This window comes from Protopterus annectens, chromosome 9.part0 (genome assembly GCF_019279795.1).
Source record: "Protopterus annectens isolate FY-2018-M chromosome 9.part0, PAN1.0, whole genome shotgun sequence".
NCBI classification, from domain to species: domain Eukaryota; kingdom Metazoa; phylum Chordata; order Ceratodontiformes; family Protopteridae; genus Protopterus; species Protopterus annectens.
Window position 1 is genome coordinate 175347205 of NC_056743.1, and position 14747 is coordinate 175361951.

Consider the following 14747-nt stretch of genomic DNA (forward strand, 5'->3'; position numbering starts at 1 on the left):
AAGGTAAGCAGTATATATAAACTTGAGAAAAGGTGGTACATTCGTAACTGCTTTGCTAGGGATGTCCTACACTTATCCCTCCCGAGGTCTTTGTATATTGGCTAAAAACTTGTCCACCCTCATAGTGCCCCTTCTAGGCAATGTCAGTCTTCCAAAGCTTCTAGTACAATGATACAGAATTTACCTTCTGGATTTAAGTATCTTTGCTTTTTTTCACTGAAAATAGCTTCTGCTGCTTACTTTGAACTAGCCTGAACTGTTTTTTTACTGATTACTGCATTTATTTTAAAATCTGCACTTAAAATTACATTTAGTCGAATTTAGTCGAAAGTTTGCTTGTTTGTTTGTTTAATTGAACTGTGGAGGCTGTCCACTAAAGTGTGCTAGCCTGTGTAACTAAGTTATCACTGTCTCTGCATTTTCTGTGTATTTCTACAAAAAAACAAAAAAATAATCCTTGTTTTCCCGCCTTTCTCGACTAGTTTAGACCAGTATACAGGCATTGCTGTATTCTGGGCTGTGGTGTAGTTCCTGTGTTGTCCATTACCTTACTTGGATAGAAGGAAGTTTCTTTGCTCACCAGTGGGAGTGGGGAGCCTTGAGCAGCCTACCTGTCCTTGGGGGAAGTGACCTCAGCACAAGAAGCTGTTAGTAATTGGTTGTTTGGGACCATTCCTAGCTCTTTTGTAGTTCACTGCTTAAAATCCGCCTCTGGGCGTTTTTTCTGGCTATACTGCTCAGACAAAGCTCCACGTGGGTTTACAGAGAGTGGTCCTAGCAGCAAGGAACTCGAAAAAGCGACTACCTTCTGGATTTAAGTATCTTTGCTTTTTTTTCACTGAAAATAGCTTCTGCTGCTTACTTTGAACTAGCCTGAACTGTTTTTTTACTGATTACTGCATTTATTTTAAAATCTGCACTTAAAGTTACATTTAGTCGAATTTAGTCGAAGGTTTGCTTGTTTGTTTGTTTAATTGAACTGTGGAGGCTGTCCACTAAAGTGTGCTAGCCTGTGTAACTAATTTATCACTGTCTCTGCATTTTCTGTGTATTTCTACAAAAAAACAAAAAAACAAAAAAAAAAATAATCCTTGTTTTCCCGCCTTTCTCGACTAGTTTAGACCAGTATACAGGCATTGCTGTATTCTGGGCTGTGGTGTAGTTCCTGTGTTGTCCATTACCTTACTTGGATAGAAGGAAATTTCTTTGCTCACCAGTGGGAGTGGGGAGCCTTGAGCAGCCTACCTATCCTTGGGGGAAGTGACCTCAGCACAAGAAGCTGTTAGTAATTGGTTGTTTGGGACCATTCCTAGCTCTTTCGTAGTTCACTGCTTAAAATCCGCGTTTGCACGGCTTTGCGCGGTCGTGCGCGGTTAAACAAGGTTAAACTTTTTCTGGCTCCGCCAAGTCTGCTCTTCAATTTTTCCCTTAGAACTGTTCTACTTGCAATCTAAACAGCCTATACTCTATCTGAAAAGCTCAGCACTTGCTCCTTGAGCATTTTTTATACAGGTAAAGCACTCTTAAACAAACGAAAGTACTTCATTCACCTAAATTCTGTTGAGTACCCATTTCCCTATAGGTCCTTTCTGACTCAGTTACACAGCAATCTTTTTCACTATTTCTAGCATGTCGAAGGGTCAGTTGCTGGCGTCCTCTCCTGTTCAGCTGGTGAATCTGGGAATCTTAAGGCAATGTTACAATTGCCTCATGTACACAGACAACCCTCTCCTCCTCCCAACAAATACAAATATATGCGAGAGATGCAACTATATAGCCAAACTGGAGGCTGAGCTCTCTCAATTCAGTACTGGCAAGACCAGTCAGGAGGAGAAGGTAACCACGCACACCACAAACCCAGTCTCATAGAGAACTATCACAACTGCAAACCAAACACATAAACACACAAAAACATACTCGGAGGCGCTGATTAAAAATCTACCAAAACAACAGAGGCCTCCAAAGCAGACACCCAAGCAACCACCACCTCAAGACATAGCACATGCAACACATAGTTCACAAAGTCAGTGTGCTAAACAGTCACAGCCCTTAAGGCCAAACAACATGCCAGACACACTTGTAATAGGTGACTCCATAGTCAGGCACACTGACGTCCCACTCACAAGACTGAACAAGGAGAGGGTCACAGTAAGCTGCCTGTCGGGAGCTAGAATCCGCCACGTAACACAAGCACTCAGATCACTCCACAGCAAGTACAAATATGACTCAGTCATTGTACATGCTGGTGTGAACGACCTGAGACGTACCTCCCTGGACTACATGAAAAGAGACATAGAGGAGCTCTCTGATTATGTAGCCCAGGCCGGTATGACCCTGACCCTGAGCAGCATCTTACCCTCACCAAGAATGATGCCACAGTACAAAGACAAAATGATCAGTTTTAACAATTGGCTTAATTACTGGTGTCATTCTAAGGGGATCCAGTGTCTGTCTGCTTGGGATGACATGCTTGACAAGCCACGCTGCTTCGCAAGGGATGGCTTGCACCTGTCACCCCTGGGCTTCCGGATATTGGCCAAGGCTCTTGCCACCCCCATAGTGCCTTTTTTAGGCAAAGCTCAAATGACAAACCTACCTCCCTAGAAAACACAAGTGGAAAAAAACTAAGGGTAATGCTGCTCAATGCCAGAAGTCTAAACCTCAAGATGCACGCCCTCAAAGCCCTCCTCAGTATGGAGAACATTGATGTCTGTGCAGTGACTGAAACCTGGTTCAAGGTTCCTGAGAGCACCCCAGCACTATCAGGTTTTACCTCATATCATGCTTTCCGGCCCCAAAACTTAGACCGAACCACAAAAGGAGGGGGAGTATCCATTTTCATCAAAGATACCCACACCTCCAGGTTAGTGGCAACGCACAAAGCATCGGAGACTATCCAGGTGCAACTAACCATAGGCAAAACTGCCTTACAGTTTGTAGCATGCTACAGACCACCCTCTCAAACTCAGGAACCCCACACAGCCTTCCTGAAGACACTGGAGAGTATGAATGTCTCTCCAAATACCATCATTTTGGGAGACTTCAACTACCCAAACATAGACTGGGAACATTACTCAAGCCCCAACACCCTAGCCCAAAGGTTCCTAGAATTCATAAACTCAAATGCAGTGGAACAACTAGTCACCATTCCCACAAGAGGAGACAATATACTAGACCTGATCATCACAAACATGGGGACAAAATGCTCCACACCGGAAGTACATCCCTCCTTGGTAAGATCAGACCATAAATTAATCTCACTGGAAATCCACATCCCACCCCCACCCCCTGCACAAAAGACCACAGTGAAGAACTTCTCAAAAGCAAACTTCACACTTCTTAAGACTGAAGTGGTATCTTTCAAGGCCCCTGGGCCAGTGGAAACCACAACCCACACTGCTGAATCCTTTGCAAATGCCTTCTATGGACACCTTCAAGAATGCATGGATCATGCAATCCCAAATAAAACCAAGACCCATTCCCCCAAAGGCAGGCGCCTGGTCTGGTGGACCCCAGCCATAAACAAACTTTACAACAGGAGGAGGAAGCTGCTACATGACAGAGCAAAATCCCTAAAAGGGAAGGCATCTCTGATCAGTACTAGCAAAAAACTACGATCACTCATAAAATCATCCAAGGCCAACTTTGAGAGAAAAATCGCAAAAGAGACAAAAGACAATCACAAGGCCTTCTTTAGCTATGTTAGAAACCTGGGTGGAAACTCCCAGATATGCTCAGAGTTAGTCCAAAATGACACAAAATACACTGAACCCACTGACATTGCCAACATTCTGGCAGACAGGTTCAGTGCAAATTTCTCCTCCCCCTCCCCCCCAAAAGGAGAAATAACTATCCCAGCAGAGTGTAGGCTCCCTAACATCTCAGATGCCCAGGTGAGAGCCGCCCTCTCTAAAGCTAAAAACACAGCATCAATGGGACCGGATGTATGGTGTCCCGGGCTGTGTGCTACATGAACTCCAAGAGGAACTAAACCCACACATAAGGCTGCTGTTTAATCTTAGCCTTACTACAAGATACGTACCCAAAGAGTGGCGTACGGCAACAGTGGTCGCTCTTCACAAAGGCGGTGCTTCTATGGACCCTGGAAATTACCGCCCCATAAGCTTGACGAGCCTGGTCTGCAAAGCTATGGAGAGGATCATTATGGAACTCATAAACAAAGACATTGGGGACCTACAGACATTGGATCCTACCCAGTTTGGATTTGTCAAGGGCAGATCCTGCCTTTTGAACTTGGTCAACTTTTTTGAAACAGTCACTAAGGCCATTGATGAGGGTAAGGCAGTTCACACAGCCTACCTTGACCTTGCAAAAGCCTTTGACACAATACCCCACTCGGGCATCATAGACAAACTCACCAGCTTAAATGTAAACCCATATGTCACAAGATGGGTTGCAAACTGGCTCAAGGACAGAACCCACAGGGTCAGAGTTGCTGGAGCTATGTCAGACTCTAAGCCAGTCACAAGCGGTGTCCCACAGGGCTCAGTCCTGGGACCCCTCTTGTTCGGCATTTATTTTTCCGAGGTACAGGCAAACATAGGAGGATTGTGGCTGACAAAGTTCGCAGATGACTGCAAACTGGGTGCCATAATTGATACTCCAGCGGACACAAACATCCTTCAGAGAGGCCTCATAGAAATGGATAATTGGTGCCAGAGCCATGGCCTTAAGCTGAACGCCAAAAAATGTATAGTCATACCCTTTGGGAAAAACAAGGTACCGACAAATTACCACATAGGCGGTAATCCATTAAGTACGGAAGAGGTAATCAGGGACCTAGGGACCCAGGTTGACAGTAACCTCTCATTTGACACTCACATTGCCAAAGTGGTTAGGAAGACCTTCTATATTGCCCACCTTATCATGAAGGGTTTCACACCTAGATCAAGAGAGGTCATTGTGCTCCTGTACTCTTCTCTTATCAGGCCAATGATTGAGTACAATGCCCCGTTTGGGATGTATCTCACCCGACACCTGCAGCAGTTGGAAAGACCCCAAAAGTTCCTCACCAAGAGGATAAAGGGTCTTAAACATATGTCATATGCTGCCCGACTGAAAAAACTCCAGCTCTATTCAGTCGCATACCGCCTACTCAGAGGTGATCTGTGCCTGACGTACAAGGCCATGTCCAATCCTGAATTAATGGACATGCTCCACCTCAGAAAATCCAAATCCATCAGAGCCATGAGAACAAGTGACTTAAACCCCAACACAGAAATAAATAGAACGTGCTGGAGGGACAGATTCATAACACAGAGGCTCCCTACACTCTGGAACAGAATCCCAGTCCATGTTAGGCAGAGCCCCTCACTGACTCTATTCAAGAGAAATCTCGACAAGTGGATGGGAGATCATAGGTTTACCCCGGGGGTCATCTCTGTGTCACTACTAGACAGAGGCATAGTAAACTAAACCCTAAAAGGGCGTAGTATTCTCATCCTAAGGGGTGGTGTAAGCCACATACACTCTGGCTAGGCTTATAAATGCCCTAGGGCAGATAGCCTAGTACGAACCTATGAACCTAAATAATGCCAAAGTATTGTTGCTCAATGCTAGAATCCTTAACAAAAAAAGAAAAAAATTCCACTTCCTACAAGCATTCCTTACCTTGGAAAACCCTGATGTATGCATCATCACAGAGACTTGGTTCAAGACCAGTGAGGGCACACATCATTGCAGGATTTTAATGCCCACCACACATTCAGGCCTACCTGATTAGATTAAGGCACTAAAGGCAACTGTATATCCATATTCTTAAAAAATAAATTTTAGTTTAGATTTCCCCCAATCACATACATGCATCTACTGCCCCACAGTCTTCCAAGAACCTCAATGCAATGTCCAAAGCCCAGAGCACTTATTTCTATGGGACCGGATATCTGACTGTGTTGCCTACTGGATAGCCTGAAACATGACTTGTAAGATTCTCTGCAGAGGTTAATTAGTATCAGCCTCCTAACAGGATTTGAATGGATGATAGCAACAGTCATCCCCTTTGCACAAAGGGTGGGGGTCAGCAGACACAGTTAATTATAGACCCATAAGCCTGACCAGCCTCATCTGTAAAACCATGGAAAGGATCATTATGGAATTAGTAATTGATATTGGTAACCTGCAAATGCTAGATCCAGTCCAGTTTAAATTTGTTAAGGGCAGATCTTACTTACTTAATCTGATTGACATCTTTGAAAATGTTACTGAAGTAATGGATGATGGCAGCTCAGTATACACTGCATACCTAGACCTCACAAATCCATTCCACACTCCAGTATCATAGATAAAACTCTCCAGCCAAATGTAAATCCCTATGTAAGTTATTGAGTAGCAAATGCTTACAAATAGACCCAGGAAATTGAGTGGGAACCTCTACCTCTTCCAAAAAAAAAAAGGTCACTGGTTGTATAAGGGTTCAGGCCTTGGGCCACTCCTCTTTGGCATTTACTTCTTAGAGATCAAAGCAAATTTGATGGTTTGTGACTGACCAAGTTGCAGTCTGTTGTAAAACATGGTGCCATCATAAATTTCCCAGAGGGCACCAATAGCCTCCAAGATGGCCTTCCCCTAAAGCTCACTGCCAAGAAATGTATAGTCATATCCTTCAGCAAGCATGACTTCCCTTATAACTGTAACTTTGACAACACACCCCTGAAAGTTGGTCCCAGGTAGAAAGATCTGGGAACCAATATTGACAGTGAACTGTCCTTTGATCACCCCATATCCAGTATTGAAAGAAGGTCCTTTTTATTGCACAACAGTCATTCTACTATACTCTGCCCTCATTAGGCTGATCACTGAATATAATGCCCCATTTGGTATGTACCTGTCCAAATACTTGTCACATCCCGAGCGACCACAGTGCTTTCTCACTTAAAAAATTCAAAGGTCTAAATCACAAAAACTCTGCATACTTCCTCAAAGCCTTGTTGCTGTACACTTTATCATGCAGGCTATTAAAAGGCGACTTCTGCCTCGCGTATAGAGACCCAGTAAGGCTGTCTTCTGTCTGACCTATTACACATTTGCAAGTCCAATCATAGTGTGAATACCTGCTCTAGGGATTCAGTCTCTTACAACATACATACCTGTCCCTCCAACGTGTTCTATTTATTCCAAAGAATACCTCTTGTATGGAACTGTCTTCCACTCCTTACAAAGCAAAGTACTTCTCTTGGTCTTTTCAAACATAATTGGAATGAAAGGATGGGGAAACTGCAAATTCACCCCTGGTTTAGCACCTGTGTCCCTCTTAGATAGGGGCAGTAAGTAAATGTCTCTATTATGCCTCTAGATTATTCATATACAAAATGTAAAAGAACTCAAAACTACCACAGGAATGTGAAACGAGGATTCTTAAGATCCTTACAGGTCAGTAATCTAGTAAGTACCTATAAACCTATTTCTTATCATAGGACGTTACTAGGCCATTGGCCCTGAGGCCCTTATAAGCCTAGCCAAGAGTTTAGCCCATGTTTAGACAAGTCAGCACCCAAAGCCCCTGTCCAGCAGGGACACGGGTGGAATCCCAGGGGTGTATTTTCTGTTTCCCATCCAATTATCCAGGTTGTGCTTAAAAAGAGATAATGAGGCACTGTGCTTGATGTGGGGAGGGAGTCTATTCCACAGATTGGGGAGGCTCTGGGAGACATCTCTCCCACCAAGTCCTGTTGATATCACAGACAAGGTTGAGGTTGCATGTACGGGTTGCTTGAGTGAAGCTCGACTTGCGGGTATGCAGCAGTTCCATCAAGGCAGGGTCTGAGATTGCTTTATATGCCAAACAGAAGTCACCCCTGAGGAGTCTCTGTGAAACTGAGTAGAGGGACACTGCTTTTAGCTCATCTGTGTAGAGTAGATGTTTGAGGCTCTGGGTTCTCCTGGTTGAGGAACTTCTGTGGTCTGTCCAGCTGCTACATGTGCTTTGTGAGGTACATGCCAAAGAGGGTGTTGTACTCAATAATTGGCCTTATAAGGGAAGAATACAGGGATGTTATGACCTCTTTGTCCCTGGATGAGATGCCCTTATTTATGAGGTGGGCCATGTAGAAAGCTTTCCGTACAGTGGAAGCAACATGGTAGTCAGAAGTTAGGTTGCTATCAACCTTGGGTGCCCAAATTCCTCACTACTGATTGTGTACTTAGGACATTGTTATTAATCTGATAATATGTGGAGACCAAAGGGGATGATGATGATGCATTTTTTGGCATTCAGCTTGAGGCCATGTTTCTGGCACCAATCATTTGTTTGGGTGAGACCCTCTTGGAGGACATCCACATCACTTGGGAAATTGATGACTGTGCCCAGCTTGCAGTCATATGCAAACTTGGTCAGCCGTACCCCACTGGTTTTGCCCTGCACCTCAGAGAAGTATGTCCTGAATAACAGTGGCCCCAAGACCGATCCCTGGGGTACGCCACTCGTTATGGGTCTACTACTTGAGGTGGCTTCCCCTATTTTGATTAGGTGGGTTCTGTTAGTGAGCCAATTTGCTACCCATCAGGTAACATATGGATTGTTGCCTAGTTGAGAGAGTTTATCTAGTATGCCTGAGTGGGGAATAGTGTCGAACGCTTTGGCCAGGTCAAGGTAGGTGGTGTGCACAGTCTTCCCCTCGTCCATGGCTTTGGTGACTGTCCCAAAGAAATAGACCAAATTTAACAGACATGACCTCCCCTTGAGAAAACCAAACTGTGTAGGGTCGAGTGTTTGGAGGTTGCCAATGTCCCTGTTAATGAAGTCCATGATAATCTGTTCCATGGCCTTGCAGATTAGGCTAGTTAGGCTGATTGGGTCTATAATTTCCTGGATCGGTGGATGCTCCACCTGTGTGTAAAGGGTTGACAGTGGCTGTCCTCCACTCGGCTGGGACAAAGCTGGTACTCAGGCTTTGGTTGACTCGGGTGCCTAATGGTGCTGCAAGTTCATGCCTGAGTTCATGTAGGATGCAGCCTGGGATGTTATTGGGTTCCATGGAGGCTGTATTTTTTGCCTTTGAGAGGGCAGTGATGACCTGTTCCCTAGACATAAGGGGTGGGGGCAGGTACTGGGGATGTCCTGATTTACCAATGGGGGACAGAGGGGAAAAGTTTTTTCTGATTCTGTCAGCCAGTAGATTGGATATATCTACAGCATTTGTGTGTGTAAAACAGCTTTTTACAAGCATTGACTGGGAATCAAACCCAAATCTCCTGCATGGCAGCTAAGAGTTCTACCACTACACCACTTATTTAACATCTTGCCTTTGTGTTGCTAGTCTACCTTTTTGCTCTTGCCTTTTTCTCTGTCACTGTCGTAGCTTCACTTAGTTTCATTGCATGCTTCCTTCTCAGAGCTACCTCCTCTCTTTATCACATCTACAGTTATTCTGTTTGCATTATTGCTTTCCATACCTCCCTGATAAGTCAGGATGGATGTTCTTCATCTCACATTGCTGCAGTCCTTACACTTGGGTAGTCCGCTGTCCTCGGTCGGCCCGAATATCAAAGTATTAGGCTGACGTCGGTCAAGGCGCTTAAGACTGACATCAGGACGTCAGGGTACAAATGCGCATGACCGACGTCATATCCTCAGTCTTTTTTGCTGCATGGTCCGATGCAGAAGCAGCGTTGCAAGTGCCGTTCGGCGTTCTGAAATTTTTCTAATTCGGAGTTTCAGACCGAGTCAAAGTTGGCTAAGTACCCGCTGGGGAATATTTTAGTTTTTCTTGCCTCAGTGGTTTACCGGATGTCAGAAAAAGTGAATAACTGTATTTCTTGTGGGAAACAGATACCGCATAGAGATTATCATACTTTGTGTATTCCTTGTTTGGGGCCTGAGCACGACGTTGTTGGGTGTCGCTTTTGTGCTAGGTTCAATAAGCGCACTATTAAGCGAAGGTTAGATTGTGCCAGGTTGGTCTTCGGGAAGCGGTGCAATTATAATATGCCGTCGGATGCTCCGCCCGCTTCTTCGAAGAAGCGCAAAGACAAAGCAGCTAAACCCAGGCAAGAAGAGTCGTCCGTACCGGACGCCGGTTCTTTAGAGGTGTCAGTGGAACCGGTGGTTCCGCCGGAGGTTTCTCTGGAGTCCCAGGGGGAGACTTTGTTATTGCAGGATGTGGCCTCTCAGGAGGCAGGTCAGGCTGAAGGGGCTTCTCAGGTTACTGTACTCCCCTCCCTTCCTAGGGTGGTTAGGCCCTCTCCTTCTGTTTCCAAGGCTTCTCCCAGAGGCAGGCCAGGTTTAGCTTCTGTTGGTGTCACTCCTAGTTCATCAGGATCTGTGCCCAAGAAGCACATGCTTAAAATGGCAGAAGATTTAATTACTTTGATTAGAGGTTCTTTGGCCCCTCCTGATAAGAGGCCTAGGGTGGAACCAGAGTTGGGGGTTTTGAGCAGGCTTGGATGTTTCAGAGTCTTCGGCTGAAGACTTGCAGGAGTATTCTCCTTATTCTGATTCTGATGTGGATGATTCTACTCCTTCTGCTTCTCCTCCAGAGGATTTTTCTTTTCAGAGACTCTTCATTCCATGAGGGAACATTTTAAGTGGGAAGGTCAGGACTTCTCTGATTCCAGGAAAAGGCTTAGGGAATTTTGCTTTTACCCCAGCATAGGCCTTTGGCTATACCTCCTGTTCTGGATGTTGTGGAAGATGTGTTTGCAGAGGCTTCACTTAATCCTGATTCTTTGCCTCCTGCTCCTGTTAAACCGGATAGGTATTACAGGGTGCCTGAAGCTCATAAATATCTTTATAAGAGTCCTAGGGCGGACCCAGAAACTGTTAGTCAGGGACCTAAGGGTGTCAAGGCCTCTGTTGTAAAAAATCCGGTTCCTCCAGATAAAGAGGCCAGGGCTTTGGATAGATGGGGAAAGAAAGTCTATACTACTTCCACCTTAGCTATGAGGGCTTTGAATTGCCAGTTTCACATGTTGAAATATCAAAACTATCTACTTTCTCAATTGAAGTCTAAGGTAGATGCTCTGGCGGAAGGTATTGAGTGTAAAGAATTACAAGATTTGGTACATGTTTCTGAATAGGTGGGTAAGCATTCTTTACAATGTGGTTTTGATGCTGTACAGGCCTCGTCTAGGGTGGCTGCCACTGGGTCAGTTCTTCGCAGGCACGCCTGGCTGAGGGATCAGAATTTATCTGACCATGTTAAGACAAGGATTTTAGATGCTCCTTTACAGTCTGATGTGTTGTTTGGTTCACCTGTGGAGGCAGTCTTAAAGAAAATGGAAGACAAGGCTAAGTCTATGCAGACTGTTAAAGATTTTTTGCAAGTTCAGCCTCCAAGTTTAGTAGGAATTGGCCTGCTAAGGGGTGGACGCCTTCTTATGATTCACAGTCTAGGGGTAGATCTAGACGTGGTAGGGGCAGAGCTCAGGGCTCTTTCAGGCCTAGAACAGGGAGTTCACCTGCACAGTCTTCGGGTGAGGGCAGGGGCCAGTCCTTTCGTAAACAGGCCCAATGACCTACCTTTTCAGCTGCCAGAGCCTTCTCGTCTGGCAGCACCTTTGGGAGGAAGGTTGGCACTCTTCAAGGAAAATTGGAGTTTAATTACCCAAGACAGATGGGTATTGGATATCATACACCAAGGTTTCAAGTTTTATTTCCATACCTTGCCTCCTTTCAAAGGCATGCCAGACGTTCCTCCTCAGCAAAGAATAGAGGCTCACAAACAAATTTCTCTGCTGCTTCAAATAGGGGCCATACAGCCGGTCCCTCTGCCAGAAGTGGGCCTAGGATTTTATTCTCGCCTGTTCCTAGTACCAAAGAAGGGGAACACGTGGAGACCAATTTTGGATTTATCTATCCTCAACACTTATCTGGACATTCCCAAGTTCAAAATGTTGACGTTACAACAGCTTTTACCTCTGCTGGGCAAAGATCACTGGATGGTGACTCTGGATCTCAAGGAGGCTTACCTTCATGTTCCTATCAGGCTAAGTTGCAGGAAGTATCTGCGTATTCGGGCTGGGACTTCTCATTATCAGTTCTCTGCATTGCCCTTTGGCTTATCTACTGCGCCCAGAGTGTTCACGAAAGTTCTGGCTCCAGTGATAGCTTTCTTCAGGCTAAAAGGAATACAGATCTATCCTTATTTGGACGATTGCCTGATTCTGGCTCAAGGAAGGGACGAACTTCTTCATCATTTGCAATATGTGATAGCAGTGCTAAGATGCCTGGGGTATTCTGTGAACGAAATAAAGTCCAGTCTAGTACCCTCTCAGGACATGTGCTTTCTGGGTGTGAGACTGAATACAGCATCCCAGATGGCCTTTTGACCCCGGACAAACAAAAGAATCTTTCCCTTTACTTCCATCAATTGTCTCATCAGTCCAGGCTGACTGCAAGGACAGTCCTTCAAGCCTTGGGGTTCATGGCATCTTGTATTCTGGTGCTTCCCAATGCCAAACTGCATATGAGGAAGCTACAATGGTATCTCAAAAATGTATGGACACAGCACTGCCAGGATATGGACACTGTCATTCCGATAATACCTTGCATTCAAAAGGAATTTTTGTGGTGGGCTCAGGAATGTCACCTAAACAAGGGACTCTCTGTGACCCGGCCAGAGGCGAGTCAGATTCTAACGACAGATGCCTCAGACAAAGCTTGGGGAGCTCATCTAAATGGAAAGTGGATACAAGACACGTGGCCTGCCAGACTACAACATCTACATATCAACTTGAAGGAGATGTTAGCAGTCCAATTTGCATTAATAGCTTTCAAGGATTTACTTCTTCCAGGGCAGGTGTTGATTCTAACAGACAACACAACTGTCATGTGGTACATCAACAAGCAAGGGGAACACATTCTTATCCTCTATGCAGGCAAGCAATGATTTTGTGGGAGACTGCTCTCAGTTTACAGCTAAATCTTCAGGCAAGGTTTCTGCCGGGAGCACAGAACTCCTTAGCAGATGTGTTGAGCAGACAAATTATGGATCCCCACGAGTGGAAATTGGATCCTCATGTATTTCAGAAATTGACAGTGTCATGGGGAACTCCAGACATAGATCTGTTCGCTTCTCCACTAAACTACCAGCTGCCAAAGTTTTGCACAAAAAGGTTTCATCCCACAGCCTGGAAAGTGGATGCTCTTTCTTTCAGTTGGAGCAATCTTCATGTGTATGCCTTTCCACCTCTGCCTCTCCTCCCAAAGGTACTCCTAAAGGTCAGACAGGACAAGCCAAAGATGATTTTAATAGCTCCAGATTGGCCTCGACAGCACTGGTACCCATTACTGAGAAGTCTGGTATGGGAGCCTCCATGGCCTTTGCCTTCGATTCCACACCTGCTGTCTCAGGAGAACAGTCATTTACTCAATGTCAAACTTCACTCTCTTCACCTAACAGCCTGGCATTTTCTGTTTTGAACCCTGGAGGGTCTCAGCTTCCACAGCAAGTTTTGAATGTTATTTTGGAGGCCAGAAGGCCTAGTACAAGGAAAGTGTACGCAGATAAATGGAAGAGATTTTTATTTTGGAGTACTGCAAAGGAATTTGATGTTTCTGAGCCTAATTTAAGTGTGGCTCTTCAATATCTTACTGAGTTACTGGACAAAGGTTTGTCCTTCTCTTCTATTAAGGTTCATGCTGCAGCAATTTCTGCTCACTATGACTGTGACCCACCATTGTTTTCTCATCCTTTGTTTAAGCAATTCCTTAGAGGGCAAAGAATATAAGACCCCCGTAGAGCTCCTACTCCTGCTTGGGATCTCAATTTTGTGTTGGAGAAACTCACTCTACAACCTTTTGAGCCTGCAGCTACTGCCAAGTTGAAATATTTATCATGGAAGACTGCTTTTTTGTTGGCCATTACCTCTGCAAGAAGGGTTTCTGAATTACAGGCCCTTATGGCGGTTGAGCCTTTCTTAATTTTCCATAAGGATAGGGTATCTTTGCACTAATCCTTCCTTTATGCCTAAAGTGGTTTCTAGTGTGGCTTTAAACCAAACTATTCATTTGCCTACTTTTTATGCAAACCCCCAAAATAAAGGGGAAAAGATTTTGCACACTTTGGATGTACACAGGCAGTTGCGATATTATTTGAGCAGAACTAAAGGGTTCAGGCAGTCTCAGCAGTTATTTGTTTCATTTGCTTTGGGTTCTCAGGGCAAGCCTGTGTCAAAACAAACTATTTCTAAGTGGATTGGGTTTTGTTTTGCTTTCTGTTATTCCCATCATGGTAAGGAGATTCCAGCTGGGATTAGGCCTCATTCCACTAGGGCTACTGCCACTTCTACAGCTTTTAAGGGGTGGCAACTAAAGATATTTTGGAGGCAGCTACTTGGAGTTCAGTGCATACTTTCTCTAAGCATTATCACCTTCCACTTTACTCTAAATCTAGGGCTGGTTTTGCCACTGCAATTTTACAGGGCATTTTGGCAGCTCCTACTGCTTTATAGTTTTGCCATCCTCCCTTACCTCTGCTTTGGGATTCTACCCAAGTGTAAGGACTGCAGCAATGTGAGATGAAGAACATAGTACAGTTTTGTACCTACCATAAATGTAGATGTTCAAGATCCACATTGCTGCAGTCCAATTTACCCTCCCTCCTTCCCCTCTGTAGTTAGAGGCGGTTGTGTGGGTTGTGTTGTAAATATTGTGTATATTGTATATATTGTACATATAATTAGTGCAAGGGTGGTTGGTTGGTTTTTGCTGTCTTTTGGTTTTGACCTTTCTTTTTAGGGTCTTCTGACATCTGGGGCAAGAAAAGACTGAGGATATGACGTCGGTCATG

The 14747-nt window shown here is 44.8% G+C and overlaps 1 protein-coding gene across 1 annotated transcript in view; it reads left to right on the forward strand.

Annotated features, from left to right (window-relative positions):
* Window positions 1-14747, forward strand: part of PPFIBP1 (PPFIA binding protein 1) — a 2404664-nt gene that overhangs the window by 1867274 nt on the left and 522643 nt on the right. The window lies entirely within an intron of this gene.